Source organism: Mycteria americana, chromosome 6, assembly GCF_035582795.1.
Source record: "Mycteria americana isolate JAX WOST 10 ecotype Jacksonville Zoo and Gardens chromosome 6, USCA_MyAme_1.0, whole genome shotgun sequence".
In the NCBI taxonomy this organism is placed as follows: domain Eukaryota; kingdom Metazoa; phylum Chordata; class Aves; order Ciconiiformes; family Ciconiidae; genus Mycteria; species Mycteria americana.
In genome coordinates, this window is record NC_134370.1 from 51,723,855 (window position 1) to 51,740,837 (window position 16,983).

Below are 16,983 nucleotides of genomic sequence, written 5' to 3' on the forward strand. Positions count from 1 at the left end.
GGAAGGAATGTAGGAGAAAAAAGAGAAACAGGCTTTCTCTACCCTGGTGTCTTGCCAAGGGTGAAGCAGGCTTGTCCATAGACTATGAATGGTTTCAGAGTCTCCGTAGGTGCTCTGCTGTTGTTAGGAGTGTTGATTTTAGCTCCTGTCTATGTAGTCCCTGGTCTGACACCGACAGACCAAGCTGACTCCCATCAAATGTGATACAGCTTGAAGTTGCCTCCATGTATGTGTATATGTGCGTGCATGCAGGAGAGGAGAAGGTTTGGCTAGGCAACTTTGAATATCAAAATCAAATCTGTGACACCTAAAGTCCTGAAATATTTCTGTTATTTTCTTGGCTATATGAGCTTTGTGGAGGCTAATGAGCTCACGTAGTCAGCTATAACTGGCATTAAATGGTCTCCCAGGTTTTGCTTTAGGCTCAAATAATTCCTCACGTCCATTTCTATGATTACCCTACAATTCTTTTCTTCTCCTTTCTTTGTATTCACCTTCACCTCCCAAGTTTTCAACTTAACAATGTTTTTCTTATTTGTCAAACACAAGCACATTCACTTCCAGCCACTAGTGAACAGCGGCGTTACTGCTCTCTCAGAACCATCTCCGGGCAGTCTCACAACAGCTGGCCTGCATGTCCCATGGTGAGCGTGAGATTCCTGAAGTACAGTTCTACTCCAAGAAGCAGTTCTTACCTGAAATGCAATAGCTGTTTTCATGCAAAAGTTGACTCTCAAGCTCTAGAAAGTGTTTTAAACTATGTCTTTTAAAATGATCGCTCTGCCCTCTCTCTCATAAGTCTTAGCCCAGTGCTTTCCGGATGCCTTTGGAGGATGTTCAGGCAGCATTCAAGGCCAGGGCACTGGCATTGAATGTCATGCTGTGTGAAGGTAAAAAGTTAAGATTTGTGTCCTGAGCAGGAAGGACACATTCATTCATGTGTAATGCTTCATTCATGGTAGAAGTCAAATATTCAGATAGCTGCTGCTGGTCATATCTCCTTGGCACTGCTTGCAAATAGGACTGTGTCACGCACATCTGGAACCTGAGACCAGTTCAGTCAGTCCGGGAAAGTGTTTACAAGTAGCAGCCTTTCACAGCAGTTGAATCCTTGTTTGCATTGTTTTCAAACATTTCGCATATATGTTTTGTCTCCTGCTTTTAAAAGACCTACAGAATGAGTAATGGTCAGCAATTTACTGCACAGAGGGAATAGGAACAGCAAGTGGGTTATTAGCACCACCACACCTGCAGTTTGTGTGAGTTGAGTGGACAAAAAATGTGCGGTTAGCATACAGATTAGAAGCGCTTGATGCTAAAGCTCATTATTTTGGAGCTATAGCTAGTTTGGGTTAGCTTACTCCCAGAAAATGCTCTTAATGGGGTGTCTACTGTCCAGCTGGTGTGGTTCCTTTCCCCTAGTTAGCAGAAACACACACCCCCCGCCCCGCCACCCCAGATTGCACCACTTTGGATTTCAGAGGATTACATTTCTTTGGTGTGTATTTGTGTAAGTGGGTACCAGGTCCAGGTGTGTATTGCTGTTGGTATAGCAGCTCGAGAGTTCAGCTGCGTGAGTACATGGCTCACTACCCTAAACCAGGCTTAAATATGTCCTTCATTGCTAAATAAACGTAATGCAGTGAACACTACATCAATAATTTCCCTAAAGCAACTACTGTAAAGCCAACAAACCTGGCGTTGAGGTTAACTTCAAAGAAAGAAACTTAAGCAGGAGGGCACATTACCGTCCTCTCTGTGACCTGTACTGAGGGCCATGTCAGCACAAGAAAGCTATTGTAGGGTTTGTGGTCCCTGATCAGTTTGAACAGTTTTGGTTGGTTGGTTTTGTAAGGTAGGCTCGATTATTTTTTCTCTCTTGTGGTGCTAGAAAGCATAAACTTTTGTACTAACTATGATCCCTCTATTTTATCATAATAGTATGTTTAAATTTAACTTCGTTCTGATTTATTTCAGTAAATAATGCTTTTCTGGGAAGGCAGGGAGCAGGGAACACCAAAGAAAAACAATTAAAACATCCCTGTCATATATTCCACCTTAAATTTCTGGTAGATATTCTACTGCAATTCCACATCCCCAGAGGTTTTGTTGTTTAAATATTTAAACAATAAAAATTACTAAAGCTCTAAGAATGATGTCTCATGATATTCAGTGACCTGAAGATAAGCTCTATCAGCCCTCAAGAAGGTAAAGAAAAGACTTGCATGTGGAAGGTGAAGAAATATAGTTTTATTAAAGCTCTGTAAGTGAAATCACCCTTAAGATTCTCTTATGCTAGGATATGTTATCTGACAGGACAATTCTGGAAAATGCCTGTTGTCTTAACTAATTAAGATACATTTTTGACAGGATGGATATCATATAATCTAAGCAAGTTGTACACAAGCTAGTAATTTAATTTTTCCAAGCAAAGCTAACTACGCTGTGCAAAAAAGACCTGTCACAGGAAAATGTCAACATAGCAGAGGAACTGGAAGTCAGTTGGAATACATTTTGAGGCAGACATCTCGGAACTAGCTTGGATGTCTAGCTGACTATGTGTACAAAGCCTCAGCCCAGGAGAATATACTCTGTTTGTACATTTTTGCACATTGCAAAAGTCATTGATGCTGTCCTCTTCATGTGAGAGGAATGTAGAACATGGTAATTTTTTAACCTAAAAGCACTTACCATTGTACTCTCTTGCAGCTAGAGCTCTTCGCATTTTCAGTTTAAACAACGAAAAGGAAAATTATATTAGAAAATAACCTGTGTATTTTAGAAATGTACATTTCAGTGGCAGAGTGGATTCATTGGGACTTCATGGGACACGTTAATTGTAATGAATCATTTGAAGGAACATGTTGGCTTTAGTGCAGACAAAACTCTGGCTCTGCTGTGGAGATTGGCACTGCTGGGTGAGCTCTCCTGTACAGGGTCAGCCCCATGGCTGGCCACACCCCAATGTACCTTTTTCAGGACTGTCTCCTTTATAGTCTTAGACCAAAGACTTAACGTCATATAGCAAAGTAGCCTACATATATTCCTAGGATGTTATAGGACCTGCAGATTGTAATTGTGCTCCAACAACTTGATGCGAATGGGAAGAAACAGCAGGGGCAGGTGGGCAGAGGCTAGGGATCTTCCACTTTGAATTTGTATATGATGCAAATCTTATGCCTCTTATAGAGAAATAACCGAGAAATGCCACAGCGTGCTCTGCCATCTCTGAGGAGGAGGACCAGTCCTTAAGGTGATTGGAAAGTTAGTTGTCTCTGCTTTCCACAGTTTTGCTGGTGGATTAGCACAGTACAGCCTTGGTAGAAGGGTTGCTCCCTAAGCAGTGTTGGGGTGTGGGTTTTGGGGGTTTTTGTTTGGTAGGTTGGTTTGTATTCTTATTTTTATTTTTAAAAAACCCAATAAACCACAACAAAACACTTTTGCCTTGGGTTCAAAAGCGTTACAGCAATTAGGTCCTAAAGCAATTAGGACCAGCAGCACTCATTTTGTTGGTGTTGCAATAAGGCATACCATGCATGGAAAACAGCCCACCCTGGTAGCGCTCTAGCAGTCCATCCATTAAACCCTGCAGATAAGCTGCCAGAGGATATTTTATGCTTCTGCTGTTCTTTGGAAATCGCTGTTTCAACTGTTCTGTTTTGAAGTTTAGGGAAATGGATTTGCTCAATGAAAACATTTTTCTGTTGAAAAATAATGGCAGATTGAGTCATGTAATATCATAATGTAAGTTTGTCATGTCATAAATTTCAAAATTATATATTTTCAATCAACACCTTGCTATAAATTTGAAAAGTAATTATTCGCCTCTTCTGTTAAGGCAGGAAGCTAAGGTCTGACAGCCCTTGGTAAGGGGGAGGAGAAACCAACTGCCTATTTAAGAGGTTCTAGCATTCCTCTGCTTTAATACTCAGTGAGTTTGAGTCCTTGGGGCAAGACCTAGATCAGAACCTAGTCTTGGCTGTGTTTGGTACTGAGAGTCTTCTTGCACAGCCAGCCCAGTTGCCCGCGCCCCAGTTAACAGTTGCCCCAGCACTGTTTGGTTAGGTGCAATTCAAATTCAGATCCATATGTAAGGAGAATCCCAGATGGCTTCGTGCAGCTCGGTTTATGCATTTATTTATTTTTGTTGCTGTGTCTCTTCAGTGAAGCTGAAATCTTCTTTTGAGTTACACCTGTTTTTTAACCCTTCCTTCGTCAAAAAAGTAACCAGATGGTGATTTGCATTTCCCAGGGGAGCAAAAGCAGTGAAGGCTAACACTGGAGCTGCTTAGTTCTCCCTGAGCATACCTCCTCTGACCATGCCGTGCACATTTCTGGAAACCTAAACCAGCTGCAGACAGGTATTTCTTAAGTTTAGTGGTTTACTAACCCAGGTTTCAACCAGCTAGACTTTCTGAAGTAGAACAACTGGTGTTGTCACTGTTCATGGCTTGGTCCCATAAGAACCTGCACTACTTTGCACACTAAAACCCATGATATGTTTAATTCTAAAAAAAAGGTTTGCCTAAAAGGATGGTGTAAATCTCCTTGAAATAGAAATGTATTAAATTTTTATGTGTGAAAGTGGAAAAAACGCGCCTTTATGTATTACCAATTTGTTACATTAAATATAATTTGTGTGGTCCATGCCACATCTACAGCAATGTGCAGCTGTGCAAATGGACACGTTATTTGGCTTTTGTCAGGTTGCATCAGTCAAAACAAATGCTGCCTTCTGTTCCTCAGCTGCTTTGCCCACGCCTGTGCCCTCCTGGTTTCTTTGCTCAGTGGAATCCCTTTTTTGCTCTCATTCTGTCTGCTACAAATGGTTAGGAGTGGGAGTCAGCAGAAACAGTTTGGTTTTCATTCCAGTTGAGGACAGCAGCAGGCAGAGCATAGCAGCCAGGCTCTCCAGCCCTTCACGGGGGCACAATGGGGTTTACTGTAAGCTGGGAAAGCTGGATTAATGTTAGGAAGCACTTGGGTTTAGATTGTTTCTCTCCTGCAAACCTAAACAGGTCTGATTGGTAAGAAAACAACAGTGGGAGTTAAAGGCAGACTGGGCAGTAAGGGAATGGGGTACTTCTGGTCTTGGGAGAAGGGGGCCTGTGCCTTTGGCTGGTAGCCACGTGACTGTATTGTGAGGGTGATGAAAAGGCAGCTCTTTTCAGGAACCTTTCTGCCCTGCAGTTTCGCTGCTTTGGACAGGTTCCTACCCATCTCATGAAATGACCTGAACCTTCTCTCTCTCAATTCCACAACATATATCAAGAAACCATGTCAGACTGCAGGTTTTTGGTGTTTTCTCTCAAGTTGTCATTGAAAGACATTTGGAAGCAATGTGAGGAGTAAGCCACCCAACATAACACTTTTTTTTGGACAATATGTTTCCAGCTGCAGTCTAGTATTTCTGCTAATACATCCAGGCAGTGCAACTTCTCTTCCAGCTCATGGGCTAAATGTGACAGTGAGGCTGTTAACAGGGATTTGGTTGTGGCTGGCTAAGCCTCATGGAGACTTGCAGAGCATGGTGACTAAAACGCCTGGACCTTTGTCTGTGTTAGAACTGCTTTCAGTGGCTATGGTGAAAAAGCTGGAGAGATGAAAGGAAATTCTATATGATCAGCAAGCTCTCTGTTTTGAACTACTGTACTTCTGTTTACTTGGCATTTACCCCAGTCTTGCACCTTTGCAAGCAAGTGTAATAAAATCAATAGATTTTAGAAAACCCGTGCTAGTGTGGCAATGACAAGTTTAAAGTCTGATCAGGAAGTGAGTGGTTTCAGGCCTCCAGTTTTGGCTTAACTATTCACTTGAGAGTAGGATCTGCAGAGAAATGGAGCTCTCTCTGGTGGGTTTAGTCCAGTTACACTGGGTTGCACTGCAACAGTGGACGGTGTGATTTGAATGGGAGTATTACAGGAATTATTTTAATGCCCCTTTCTGCTTTTTTATTTTGCTTAGTTTAAGTTCCTCAGAACACTTTGCAATTCAACAAGTGACCAATTTATATCGGCATTTTTTTTCCGTTTTTTCAATCTGTTTAATTTTTGCATAGACTCCTTTATTTTCCCCACTTCCATTTGAAATCCCCCAATGTCATGGCTGGCTACCTAAGTAAAACACTATTCCCTTTTGGGATCTCATAGCCTCTTGATTCAAAATTTCATTCTTATGAAAAACCTTTAAAAACAGGGTCGTTAAAACATCATGGATAATCAAGTGAAGTGATGAAACAGTCCCCTAAGAGAAAACACACTTCAATTTGTAAAATATTCCCTGCAGATGTCTTAGAAAACGTTCCCTCTCCTCCTGCAATTCCCACTAGCAGTATGACATGCTTTGCATTGTAGATGTTCTTCCTAAGCGTCAGGCATAAGGACTCCTTAGAAACACCATTCTTTCTCATTTGCATTCTGTGAAGTTTAACCTAGGGGATTTCTTCTAGGGGCATTCACAGGCAGAGGCAAGGATGGATACAGACCTGTCTTCTGTGCTATGCTATGTTAAGCAATCACATGGAGTCCTTTTTTCTAGGCAGCTACTTTAGATAAATTGGGTAAATCTCTGGTAAGTAGGTAGAAAGGTACTAATTTTGGGCTTTTTAACATGGATTTGGGATTTTGCCTCACATGTGCAAGTAAGGGTGTGTCCAGGGTGTCCTTGCAGGGACTTGGGCTTAGGTTTGGATGCACCACTGCACCAGAGTGCCTGACACTCTGGGTATGGTTACGACAAGTGGTTTGAGAGCAGCACACAGGATACAGTGGCCTGAAATCTAACACTTCCCCAAATCAATTATTAATTTGAGCTTGATAAATTTCCAAACCTGAGATATTTAGCAAGTCAAAAGCAAAATGTGCTCTGGCCACTCCTGAGCCAGGAGCTTTGAACTTGGGTAATTCTGTGAAGATGCCTGTTTCATTAAGGAGATGCTCTTTATCCAGTCTATGAATTTTGCCCAAGGCCTAGTTTTGATGTTGGAGAGTCATGCTAAATTTGGTTCTGGCTTGCCTTTATCAAATAAAAGACCTGTTCTGACAAACACACGGCACAGCAAACTGTTTGAAAGCTACCATAGTCTCTGTAGCTGCAAATGCTCAAAGAAGGAATTGTAGGACCGACTTTGGCTCTAAAAGCTGCCAAAATAATTTCTTTGTTCTGGACCTTCTCATATCAAAATCGCATGATGCAGTGCACTGGGAAGGCCGTGTTGGTTGGATTAAGTTCATTCTTTATTTGATATTTAATTTACTTTAACTGCTTGTTTGAACTTTTCCCTACCAGCTGTGGCATAATTACCTATTAGGGTGTAAATCACATGTTTATAAACCAGTGATGCTACTCTGTCTCTCTCCTCTCCTCCAGTATGACCTGATCCTGGTAGATGTTGAGGGTTTGGTGGTTTCTTTTTTTTTCCAAATGACTCGAGGGCCAATAGTCATGACTGCTGTCATGTAAAACACCATCTGTGATTCTGGCTTGGCTGTGCTATGTTCCCGAATGCACAATGCATGAGCAGTAGTTCAGATTGTGGTAATGTGTTGCTCTTTCATGGTGCTGTAGGTACAAGACAGATTTCCTTAAGGACTTTTGTAAAAGCAGTGTCCTGAATAAAAAGAGCCAAAGCTATCAGTTTAACAAGATTTGAGGTAAATACTTTGCATACTTACTTAATTACAGACCATGAGCTGGTGAAAATCCCCATAGTGCATGGTTTATTAGCAAGCAAACGACAACTGAGTGAATACGTAATTCCAAGTGAATGAATATATTTTATCAAAGATAGTTGTAAAATGGAGTGAATGAACTTAAAAAGCCACACTAGCTCTGGCCAATCTCATGAGAAACATTTTCAAGACTACCTAAAGTTGTACAAAGCAATGCCTTAAAATCTAAGGGTTGGATATCTGCACATGTTGAGTTCCTGCAACTTCCACAGACCAACATCTGCCATAACCCTCAGTTAATGGTTTGGAGGCTCCTGGTGGCCACAGCACAAGGTAACAATTGTTCATTTCATCTCCTATGAAATAAAATAGATTAAAGATAAACCTAAGCTCATTCAGTCCCGATGAGAACAAGAGGCATCTTGCAGGAAGAGGTCCTGCAGGAATAAATGAAAAATGCTTGAAACAAAAGTTACATAAAACCCCTTCTGATACTCTGTAATCCTGATGTTTGAGAGTAGGGTCCACTCTGTCCTCTTGGTGTTAGAGATAGACAGAAAATAACCGGCACCAAAGGAAACATTTGTCTCCCAGGAGCAGTACCCGGTAATGCAACTGAAAGACTTAAATATTTTCCTTATGGCTGAAGACTAATGTAAAGAAATGAAGGAGATATTAGAGGTTCAGCTCAGAGAAAAGATATGTTTGATCTTCCCCTACCCATCTCTCCCATTAAAACTATTATCTATTAGTGCCTATTATCTAATTATGCCTATCTATTATCTGAGCTATATTTGTTTATATTTATGCCTGTCTATTCTCTGATTTATCTATTATCTATCAATATCTATTATGTAGATATGCACATGGTATGCCTAGGTGTACATTAGCCTGTGGTAACCTCTGTTCCAGAACTGTGGCTCACCTCTCTATTGTAGCTGAGATTGACTCATGGCTGAAGGCCTGTATGTACGATTTTTGCCTGTTTGGGGACTACAGTGGGAATTTGAGCTGTATTGATCAAGCAACTTGAAATGACATGCACAATCTGAGTAAGTGCTTTTCATCAAGTGTACGTAACAGTAGAGGGATATATGTTACCTGCTGGAGATTAACTAGGGAGAGTAGCTAATACTAGCTAAGAATCGTGTTACACCTTTTCTCTGCTTTTTTACCACCATCTGATGTGGCATCTGTGATCTCAGTCATATGATGGAGGACTGCTGCAGCCTCCTTTTGCAGGCCTCCATCCATACATCCTCTTGCACTTACCTGCATGCACAGCTTGGCCTGGCGTTTTTTCTCAGTTTGCCTCCGTCACTGGTCAGCAGAACCTTATGTTGTACTAATGTCTTATCCATCAGGACTAGTCACAGTTATTCCTCCCTCTCATTCTAGGTGGAAGTCTGTTATGGCAAATGTTTTGGGGAGAATTGTGTCTTTCATATCTGGGTTTGGCGAGAACTTTCTCTACTCTGGCGTCCTCCCTCCTTCCTTTCTTATTTACCCTTAGAAAGGGACTGTAAGGAGATGAAATTCCTTGCAGGCTACCCTAACCTGAGCTCTGAGGACCATAGCATTGGGTATCTTCGTAGAAACTTGGTGTCCTAGATATAGCTATGTATATGCTAACAATATGTATGTATTTGTAAAAAACAGAGAGAGTTAGCATTTCTAAGTCCAACTCAACTCCATGAACAAGATACTGTTTTTTATTTATAGCCTTGAATGTATGTAGGTGCATATCTAATTCTACCTCACCGCAAATGAAATAGAAGGTTTTATTTATAGATATGTGTACAGCATGTTCATCTCTACGGAATCTCTGAGTTGTTCCTCAACAAGACTGACAGCTGACAGCTCTGACCAGCTTGACAAGGTGCTTTTGGATAGATTTCCCAATATTTAAGACTAACAGCCAAACTCTGCACTTTTTTACACAGATGACAATATCAGATAATCAGGATGTAAGTAATTTACAAAAAAGAAAACCAGTACTGCTTTACTTCAAACTTTCTTCTTCAGGCTAATAAGCTCTGGATTACAAACTCCATAGCTTGGAACTTGCCTTACCTATTTTAAAACCTAATCGGATCTGAATACAAAAAGCAGACAATCTTCACTGAGTGAGAGTGAAAGATTATTTGAAGCACTACTTGTTTTCAGTAGTTTACTATCTAACTTGGTTTGGGGATTTACAAAGAAAAGTTGCATCTAGTGGCCCTTTCTGTGACTATCCCCTCGAGGATCCTGTTACAGGGAGGAGAGGAATGGTCCTGAAGGAAAGATTTTTAGTGTCATTTTTATCGACCTGGTCATATTTGTACTGCTATGGAAATTGCTGGGTAGCTTGAAAGTACTTTCTCCATCTCCATTTCCTTTCTGCACTCCCCATCTCTTTGGGGAACCCTCAGTTTTTCACCTGACTGCAAACAGAGAAGCAGGCTGACCATTAGATGGGTCATATTTCTGAAGAAAACCAGCGGCTGAGGGCTGGCTGCTCTGAGAACAGGAGCAGTTCTGCTCTGCAGAAGTTGCTCTGCAGAAGTTGCAAGCAAATGTAAGGCAAAACTCTACAGGTGGGAGCAGACAGGGTAACAAATAATTGATTCAATTTTTTTGTGCTTCCTGAACTAGCAGATTTGTAAACAACTGGAGATCCCAATTTGATTTTGAGCTACACACATATAAAGATCAAAGCCATATTTCTGAAGTTTGATTTATGAATTAACAATGTTCTCAAAATAACAATAAGCTTTGGTTTTAGGCTTAGCTACACCAAAGATTTGTGCCGTTCCCCGCCCATACCTTTCCTTAAACCTAGGTCTGGGGTTTGTTGCTTGAAGGCTGCTCCAACTTCATTTGTATCCATGTGGGGCAGCAAGTCAGCAAAACGAGTCAGCAAAACCTACTTCACACTTTCCCTCCAGGACCAACAGCAGCTCCTGGCAGAGGGTATTTCAGGCAAATGCCATTAGTCTGTTACAAGTTATACTGGTCTAAAGCAGTTCATGCAAGCAACAGCACTGAAAAATTTAGTCGTATACAATGTCTGGGATTTGTCATTTCAGAGGATTTAGGAAGCTCCTGACTCAAACCTTCACTTCCTCTCCAAAGCACAAGTGGATGAGTGAATGGGCACAAGGATGCACAGGTAAATCTGTAGCGTAAACACATGGATGGGGTTTTGTGAATGTGACAGCATGAAAAATGAACTTGCTGCATCTGAGCTCCTCAGATATGGTATCATGTTTAGTAAGCTGTTTTCTCCTCCACGTCTGTTGCTTGCAGACAAAGGATTCTCCTCCCAACTTCCAGCATGGGTCAGCTTGTCATCATGGTGGTGTCAGAAGGAGAAAGAAACAAGCACAGCTTGGGGAGAGGATCACTGCCAGTCAATGCCAACAAAACTCACTTCAGAGCTTTTCTCTGTGCATTATTAAGGCCAGCAAACTACATTCTAAATAAGAGGCCTGATTTCCAGCAGACCTTACCTGTGCCATTTGCTGGGAAGTCAGCATAGTGGCAGATGAGACCTAGCAGATGTGACTGCAGCAGTTGAGGCCATCGCTGCCAAACCACCACTGCTGCCTCTGCTCAAAGGTGCCGCTTCTGTTACGCCAGGCGGCACAGTGAAACGTTTGCCTGTGCCCCAGTCATTCCTGCTCACACCTGACTTCTTAGCAAGATCCCACCCTTCAGTTTAAATGAAAACCAAAAGCTTCCCCACCCTTAACCCAGATAGTTTCAGATATTCAGTTTCCACACACAGCTGTAGTGGCAAAAATAAGAGAGTAGAGTAGCACTAGGGTGGGAACAAGCAGGCAGACAGAAGTGAGGGGGAGACAAGGCTGAGGGGAATTTTGGCACCCATCATTGCCATTAAAGGAAAAGTTTGTGTAACTGGAAGATTTAGACTGACCGGAGCAATCTTATGGGGCTTCAGCTGCTCTTGCAATAGGACAGTGATCTAGGGTGGGGAAAGGGGAGAGGGACACAGCAGGGGACACTAGTGTCAGCTAAAACCACCACGACTTGTGTCTTGGAGCCCTTCACATGAGCCGTGCATGCGCAACACCGTTCAGTTAACCAGCCTCATTTCTCTGCCAGTGAACACTAGGCACTTAGTTGGAAAATTTTATCCCACAGCATTTTGCCAGGACAATGATAAGCTGTTTGAAAACAAGGGGTCAGACCTGGGAGCAGCGCCTGAGAAGGGGTTTGTTCAGTGCAGTTGTAAAGCATCCTTATGTTCTGATTTAGAAAAAAAAAGGGGGGGAGGGAGGGCAAAAAAAAAGAAGGGAGCTGGCAGTTGTGCAGTGAAGCAGGTGGGGGGCCTTGAGACAATTGTTTTGTTCATTTTTCACCGGTAACTGTTGTCTAAAGCGACCCTTCCTAGTGGAAGGGACTGCTACAGCCAGTTGTTCTGGTAACGCTGTGCCATTGCCGCATTGGTTTGTATTCACAGTCTTGCTACCTCCTGAAAAACAGAAACAATAGGAAAAATACATTCTGTATGGCAGTACTAGTGTATATCTCTTGGCAAACAACTACAGTAAGCCTAGCTTGAATTTTAAAGTACAACTATTAATTACATGCCATTGTGCTAAACATTGATGAATTTCTTTGTGGTAGAAAATATGTGCACATTTCTTCTAGGCATTAAAGCCTTTTCTCTTTGGTGGTGGTAATTAAAAAACAAGGACAATATGACTGGCAGAACGGAGTGTTTTTTCTTTTTCTAAGAAGACATAATTTATAAATTAAAAGCACTATGTCTCAGCCAAGAACAAGCTGAAGGGTGGTCTTCTGAACTATGGCATGAATGTCATCAATGCAAATGAAAGATAAAAGATGAAAAGCGTCGTCTTTTCCAGTTAGAATGAGCATTTTGCTAGTATATTCAAATTGCACAGAGACGAGTTTGTAACCTTACCTCACTCACAGGGACAACTGGTCAAGAAAATACTAGCTCTCTGAAACCAGCCATCACAGGAACGTACTCAAATCACGGGCACTTCCGAAGATGAACAGAGGGAACGCCCCAACATCAGGAGTGCCTGTGTTCATCTGGGAAGGCCTTGCCTCTGTTGCATAAACAAAACCAAACAAAAAGGAGGGTGCGCGAAGGACCTGGTAACAAGTACCAATAAGTAAATAAGTCCTTATAAATACACTTTTACTTTACAAATGAGTAACAAAATAACATCTAAGGGGTACTTTCCACCATCGCTGTGGATATGGCCGATACGTGCACCACACATAATATTTCCTACACTAAACACTTAGCCAAAGTTGGGTGCCCTTTCACTATTCGTTTAAGGCTCTCTACATTTCTTTTGCCACTAAAAGGAAGAGTTCAGCCCTCCTGTCTTCCTCTTTCACCTCCTTTCCTTATCCTAATATTCGTGAGAAGCTGATCTGAGTGAAATTTAAGCCATAAAGAAAAAAGAAAGATTTCAACCAGTTCAGGTCCTGAGTCGCACTACTGAGCAGCCTTTTCAAGGGAACAACCAAGAAAACACAGGTAAGCAGAAGGAGAGCAGGTCCACTTGTTTCAGAGGTAATCGGAATTTAGATTGATTTAAATAAATCATGACTTAAGCTATCCTTAAACAGAGACCAGTGTCTGAGAGCTGGATTCAGTTAGCTACTTTCCATGTTGTTGAGGTGCATACTCTAAACTGCTAGAGTTTAATGGTCCTAGAAGGGTTGGGCTGGCTGGGGTTCTTTTAATAAATACAATTTTTTTTGTTGTTTTTGTTAGTTTGTGAATTGACTTGTCTGTGTTGCACTCCTGGTTGCTCCAAAACTAATTTTAGCATGGGTGGCTTGAAACCCTGACTGTGACTCTACAGCTTTGCATTTTGTTCCCAGTCCCTGCAAGAGAGGTTGCACATTTGCAGTTCTCGTCGCTTATTAAGTGAATGGTTTAGGTGTTTCGGCTCTGTTGTGGCCACGGAGGATGGAGCTGTACAGTTAATTCTCTCCAGCTGCGTTTTTGTTCTTTTTGATGACACTATGTTATTCTGCCTTGTGCATGTCAGTAGTTTAACAATCTCTTTATCTGCAAGTTAATTAAGAGTAGGGCTAGCTGAGGTGTTTTCAATTAAAAACAAGGCGCACCCAATATTCTGTTTTCAAAACTATGTCCCTAAACTTTAAAAATCTCAAAGAAAAACTATGGGTTTTCTAAGACCTTCCCTCCACACTTTTTTGGTTCTCTTTCCCTGTTCCCTGTCCCTTGTTTCAAGTTTTTTTTTTTTTGCTAGGGACAAAACTGGGGGAAAAAAGGTACAGAGAAGTGGGAAATAAAACATCTTTTTCAACTCTCCCCACACAAGTACCTGTCTTTCAATCAGTGCGGGTTAGAACTAGCTGCAAATGCATTTCTGTGGCCCCAGTATGCCTGCACTGTGTGAGCACCTCTGCCCTCTTCTTGATATTTTTAGCCCTGCTTTTCTTTGGTGTATCTCTGCTATTCCTCTGCATTAGAGGACAACGTACCTTCCTGTGTGGTTTGCCTGTTTTCACTGCCCTTCCCTGACCCCTGGCATTTTTTCCTAGAGGCAGTAGGATGAATTTTACTGGTATTCAAGCTGCAGGCACGACACTGCCGTAAGTCTCTGATGACACTGGGTATCACAGGAACTGCTGAGAACTCTGCTGGCACTTTTGAGAGGCCTGATTATGCAGTAGGTGTCTTGCTTTGTGTCCGTATGCTGTATTACTAAGGGGGAGCTGAGCGGGAGACGAGTTAATCTCAGCTCTCGGGCCGTTAGAACAGCCAGAGCCTGGGTGGCAGCATGTATTGCCTGGGGCCATCCTCCCACTTGGCATCTCCAGCCTGACGTGGCCTCTGCTAATCCCCTTTGGGTTGACTGCGTGTTGCCCCAATACAGAGGAAAAGAAGCATCATCTGCATTTGCCAGCCACTGCTGTTAGCAGCTTTCTGCTAATGGCAGCTAATGCGACAGTAGCGTTCATGTTGCAGTTATCCTGATACAGGAAGACTGCATGGGAGGTCATCTAAGTGCTGAGTACTGGGGAACTCCTTGGTGGGTGACAGACGAAAAACAGAAGTGAGTGCTTGTGTTCTGTCTTCTTCCATAGGGACCACGACTGGCAGCATCCGCCCGACTCCTCATTTTCATTCCCTGGAGGAGCGAGAAGATGGGGCGGGGGGGGAAACCAGAGCTCACTGCTTTTTTGGTTTGTTTTTTTTTTTTTTCCTCTTATAGTATTGCTGATTTCTGAAACTTCCAGAGATGTTTTGATTAAATATAGAAATAATGTCACAGGTCCTACAGCTGTCAGAAGAAAAATGAGAACAGGATGCTGATTATGAGGAAAGTCGTGGTTTTCACTAGTAAAAGACTTCCCCAAAGTGATGATTTTTTTTGTAGTTATTTAGGTGCTCAGAGTGTGCATAGATTTAGAGTACTGGGGGCTTTTTGATGTTGGTTTTTTTTGCTTTGTCCTGATCTGTTAACAATAGAAGTGAAGTACTTGGCAGTTTTGCTTATGATTTGTCAAGTGAAAAATGTTTTGAAAGAGAAGCTACTTACTGGGTTCATCAGCTCTCTGGGTCAATCCTCTGACAGGGTGGAGGAACTGACTTCGGTGTGTATGGAAGACATCATTCCTGGTAAACTGAATATGAGAGATGAAGTGAAATCTGACAGAGAACGTTTAAACCTGTGACTTTGCTCTGATATTTAGACTAAGTTTTGTTTGATTTAAAGATCTTAAAGATCAACACAATTGTGTAAGATTGTGAGACACAAGCAACTAAGAGGTGCTTGGCATGGTGCAATGTAGATGAATGGCCTAAGCAGTCTGAAACTTTTGCGTCTGGCAGAAGATAACTGTTCTGTCTATAATGCTGGGTATTCCATGGGATTTTTCTGATTAACTTTAGAGATAGCAAGTTGTGCTCATTTCTGCCACGATCAGAACAGTCTACAGGGAACACAAAGCCATCAGACCTGCCAAGAATTTCCCACAGAGCTGCAGCTCTGGCTTTTTCCAGGACAAGAGGCTACAAATGCCTCTGGATGCACTGTTGTGTTTGGGTATTTCCTTTACTTGTTTTTAAATCTGACAATGAATTCAAAATACGTACTTAAAGCAGGAGGTGTTCTCTCCAGGACTAAGAACACAGTTGCAAAGAAAAAAAATAGGAAATGTAGTACCTAAGTTTTCATGCATGTTGTAGATTTCTGGTACTACAGAGAGGTCCTAGCATCTTCTGGGTGGCTTTTTTCAGAAAAGAAAAGTTGAATTTTACTGTGAGGAAAAAGAAGGCAGCTCTTCCACAGCAGCTTTATTATTTGGGCTTCTTATTTTAGTTTCTGCTCTTGCATGAGCTGACTGTTTTTCTTAGGGTGCTTTAATGCAAAGTTCGAACTAGAAAAAGTGACCTTGTTATGAGAACACCTAGCAGACATTCAATATGCCAGCAGGACTAGCCTAGTAAAGTTAATGGCTTGAAAATTCAATTTCAAATGGTACTTTGATTTTTCTTTTTTTAAAAGAATTTCTCTTTGCAGTAAATTGATATTTAAATAACATGGCTAATTCTACCAGCAGAGGTATTAGAAAGCAGTGGTGTTTATATATCATCCTCATGTGGTTCTAAGGTAGCTATCTGGCACAATGCAAAAAAGAAACAGAAGAAAAAAAGGAGACAATTGGACACTTGAAATTCAGCTACAGGATTTAAACAGTCTCTTTCTTATTTCTCTTTTCTAGGTGTAACTCCCATTGTAGATCTTCTATATTTCTGTCTGATAAACCATCAATTGACTTCAGTTTGACTGTTATTGAATTAATACTGAACTGCAGTTCGTATTTTTCAGGGACATGTGAGGAAACGTGTAAGGAGAAACAAGCAAGGATTCAGCTGGATTTGCCCCATTTAAAGAGCACGTAGACAGTAGAAAACTGGGAAAATGCAATATAGTACTTGAATGTATTTAGAGTTTTGAGATCCTGGTATGAAACTTCTGTGCAGTTCAAGCAATATTTCTTAACACCAATTCGTTATCTACAGAGGAGGTCTTTTTCTGTCTGTTTTTCCCTAGTTAATGGCTTATTTAAAAAAAAAATTCTGTAGTTGAAAGACCCAGCAGGCTCCACCTTCCATACTGGCACAACCTGCTGGAGCAGCAGCATATCAAACTACGTAATGCTTTTATAGCTCGCATGCAGCAAACTACTTTTCATAGCCAGCCCGTGACTTTGCAAATGGGGCAGCAGACAAGGGGTTATGTGAACTTGTGTATGTTGGAGCACAAACATGTCATAGCCA

At 41.7% G+C, this 16,983-nt stretch overlaps 1 protein-coding gene across 1 annotated transcript in view; it reads left to right on the plus strand.

Moving 5' to 3' along the window:
- Positions 1 to 16,983, plus strand: part of VPS13C (vacuolar protein sorting 13 homolog C) — a 257,639-nt gene that overhangs the window by 179,959 nt on the left and 60,697 nt on the right. The window lies entirely within an intron of this gene.